The sequence below is a fragment of the Brienomyrus brachyistius genome, chromosome 14, assembly GCF_023856365.1.
Source record: "Brienomyrus brachyistius isolate T26 chromosome 14, BBRACH_0.4, whole genome shotgun sequence".
NCBI classification, from domain to species: Eukaryota; Metazoa; Chordata; class Actinopteri; order Osteoglossiformes; family Mormyridae; genus Brienomyrus; species Brienomyrus brachyistius.
In genome coordinates this window covers 25,653,405-25,656,985 of record NC_064546.1, presented here as the reverse complement: position 1 = coordinate 25,656,985, position 3,581 = coordinate 25,653,405, and positions in this window count along the sequence as shown.

Sequence of the window (3,581 nt, the reverse complement as noted above, 5' to 3'; positions counted from 1 at the left end):
CTTTTTTCCAACAACCACATACAGCTGAAACTACTTAGGGGAGGAGCGAGTATTCAAGCGCTTTTATTTTACATGACAATAACAACAAGAGCGACAGGCATACAGTAATGCTGTCAATTTTCGTCAGTTTTTAAATAGTTTTTAGTAGTTTAGTTTAGTATATGTTTGTTCACGCATAATAAGAATGGAAGATACTGTCCATCTGAGTTGCCTTGTAAGGTAGCCTGTTGTCTTTATGGTTTGAAATTTACTATATAGAAATATAAATATTTTACAGCTAAACACGTCATTGATGCGCGTGAAAAAAACAGGTACATTTTCAGACATGTTTCTTACGCGTTGAAGTGTTTACTCTCACAGTACCAGTATGTGAGCTTTCCTGGCACGGATTTGGGGTCTTTACGATGTATAAAAATGTTCCAAGGAATGAACGCAGTCAGCATTTTACACCCCAGCGTCAGTAGGGAAACTGACACCAGATTCTGGAAATCCAGTGTAAATACTGCACAACCGGCATCCTATTATTTCGACGCACTCTAACCAAGAATTTAAGATCAATACATATGCCAAAACCACAAACAAGTGTAATTATGACTATATCATACAAACTTTCTTCACGTGAGTCAGGTCCGGAATTCTGTCATTGTATGTAACTCACCAGTGTTCTCTGTTGGCCAGGAGGGATACAACGCCTTACAAATAAATTCAATAACACTAATCTGATGTTAATATGAAAAGAATCAGTCCATATTTCGCTATATAATAATTCAAAACAAACACAAAACCCCGGCGTTAAATAGTGCACGCTGTCTGATTGATGGGGTATTGGAGGGGAAAGGCAGTAAGTGATATCTGTCACGACGCGACGACGGCCAGACCGTGCGTATCTTAAGACTGGAGGAAACTGTAAGACAGAGCTTTACTCCTGTCATTAGCGGGTCAGCCGTGAGATATTCACGGTCTTTGAAGTGCAGGCATCACTGCATGCAGCCAATGCATGACTATTCTTAAAAATCTGATAAATTAGACCAATAAATGTACAATGCACAATTGCGTCTTTTCAAATCGTTTTCTAAATGCACCATTTCGTCTCATAGTTTGGCAATGTGGTGGATTTCTCAAGAGCTTAAGTATATGCTAAATAGTTTGTCGTAGTAAGACCCAGTTTTAATGGTTTAGAAATAATTTCTCAAACAGCGCAGCTTGCGTCTTTCAGAGGGACTCAAATGGAAATTGTCCCCTTTCTAGATCGCTGCAAAGTGGATTCAGAGTAAGCACCCCCTCCCCCAAGTCCAGCCGCTGCATGATATCCCTCTGTCATAAAAAGACAAGCTTAGCGTTCATGGCACATTACAAACACTCGCTGTATCCACCTGAAAGATACTGCGCTGGCCTGATGTGCAAAATAATAACGCTACAGTGTCCCATCAGAAAGACCCTTTCAGACAGGAAAAATACGTCACCGAATAATTCGTTTAATTTATACGAATTACCACTAGAATTTTTGACAATGGAGCCAACAGAGATGTGTATCTTTTACTTAGACCATTACATCAGCTACACATTCAGTTAATTACGTACGTAAACAACTCGGATAAGGACGGAAGCTGGTTGATTGGAAACTAAAAATTCAGTACATGCGTGAAAATATTACGCTATTACTGAGATGAAACTTGGAAACAATTTTTAAAGGTTTGGGATTATAAGTTCTTTAACCATGGGTAGAGCTCTGCCCGATTCATACTGTCTGGCTGTCGCAGTTAATTTTTTGCCGCTTGACCGAGGTCCTTCATGTATCGACTGCTTCCTGCCCAAACCATAGACGTCGCTTGACACTTGTTACACAGCCATTAAAAAAGGCGGAGAACAGGTGACCTTGGGATGAGAATTGACAGCTGGAGAGGTTACCGTCCAGAGCTGTGAACCCTAAACCAACAGGCACTAACTGACAGAGGTGTGAAGGCTGGCTTTGTTGCTCTACACTCAGAGGGTTGTGAGATTAAATTACAATTTGCATGTGCAGAGTTTGCATCTTCCCCCAATGTTCGCGCTGGTCCTGCCCTACGGTCTAAAGACATGTGGTTTGGCTTTATTGGTGACTCAAATCTTCCTTTTGTGTGCTACTGCTCTGTAAATGACCGGTGTCCTTTTCAAGCAGAATGCCGCACTGCTCTCTGTGCTTCTCATGACAGATAGCCGGTGGCTGCAAGCTCGACAGGAGAAGTAGCTACTAAATAGGAATTATGGACTTTGGTGGTGGTGTTTTGATGGGGATCCATGTGTGTATGTGGGGGGGGGGGTCCTGTCGTGGGAGGGACACACTGACATGTTTGTGTCACACTTTCACGTTCAGTCTTTCCCTCTAAGGTAAATCTGGAGATAGTGAATGCTTGTCAGTCAGGTTTTGCTCATGAAAAGCCTCAACATTAACAGGAATTACATGCTCGCTTGGTGTGAGAAATTGCACGTTTTCGTGACAAGATACAGACAGAGCTACGAAGCTCTGGGAACAGCTATATAATCATGCACATCATAATTCAATGCTGCAATAATGAATTAGTGATGTTCAGCCTTTTTTTTCATTTTTTCCACCTCAGGGCAGCAGTGTTTTTGTTGAAACAGGTAACTGCCTCAAGATACCATTGTGATGTTTTAATGTGGGTGTATATTTACTATGTGGCTTTGATGTGGGCGTGTATTCACAGTGTAGCATAGCAGATGGTCTTCTCTATAAAAGGTATCATTTTGCCCCCCCCCCAACCTCCCCCCCCTCCTCCCCAGCCAAGTCACGCCAAACACACACACAGACTTTCCCTAAACGGGGAGAGTCCCTATTACTTCTGCACGCAAGTGTGGAGCCTTAATTGTTAGTAAATTGAGGTGATAATTGTAGCAGGCATCATTTTTTAAAAGGGCAATAAAATAATCCACACCAGCAGGGAAGTCACTTCTGTTCTCTTTGAACAAACGCCGTTCCGTAAAGGACTCTGTCAGGTATGGGGAAGCGAGGTGCGTCCACTCGTCACTTCGCTCTCCAAGAGCAATATTTGCTCGAATTTTGAAACTGCAGCATTTTTCCTATATTACGAGCATAAGGGTGCAAAAACAAGTACTTCCTGTTTTGATCTACTTCGCTGAATATGCTTCCAGCAGATGATCTGACAGGGTGCAATTAGGAGAAGGTTGTAGGTGTTTTGCTCCTTGAAGATTTATTTGTACGTGAGCTCTGGCACCTGGGTGTGGAGGTGGAGTTTTCTTCTCCTACAAGATGACCTCCAGGTTTCAGGATCTTTGACAGAAGAAGTCTGAGATTCTACCTACTTGTCAAAGGGGCGGGGGGGGGCTCATCCTCACTTTTACCTTCCCCACACAGACCTCAGGTACAAGTAAATGTCTGTAAACCGCCACCATGATCACCATCACCTCTGTCACAGTGGCGGGAAACAGCCAGAGGGGTGAGCTTGGGAAAGCCCTCGAGAACATCGCTGACTTTCCAGATGAAAGGAAGGCAATGGGATCCTGGAAGCAGGGAATAGAAATGAAATGGGAAACATCACCCGCACACGACTATAAATAGTGAT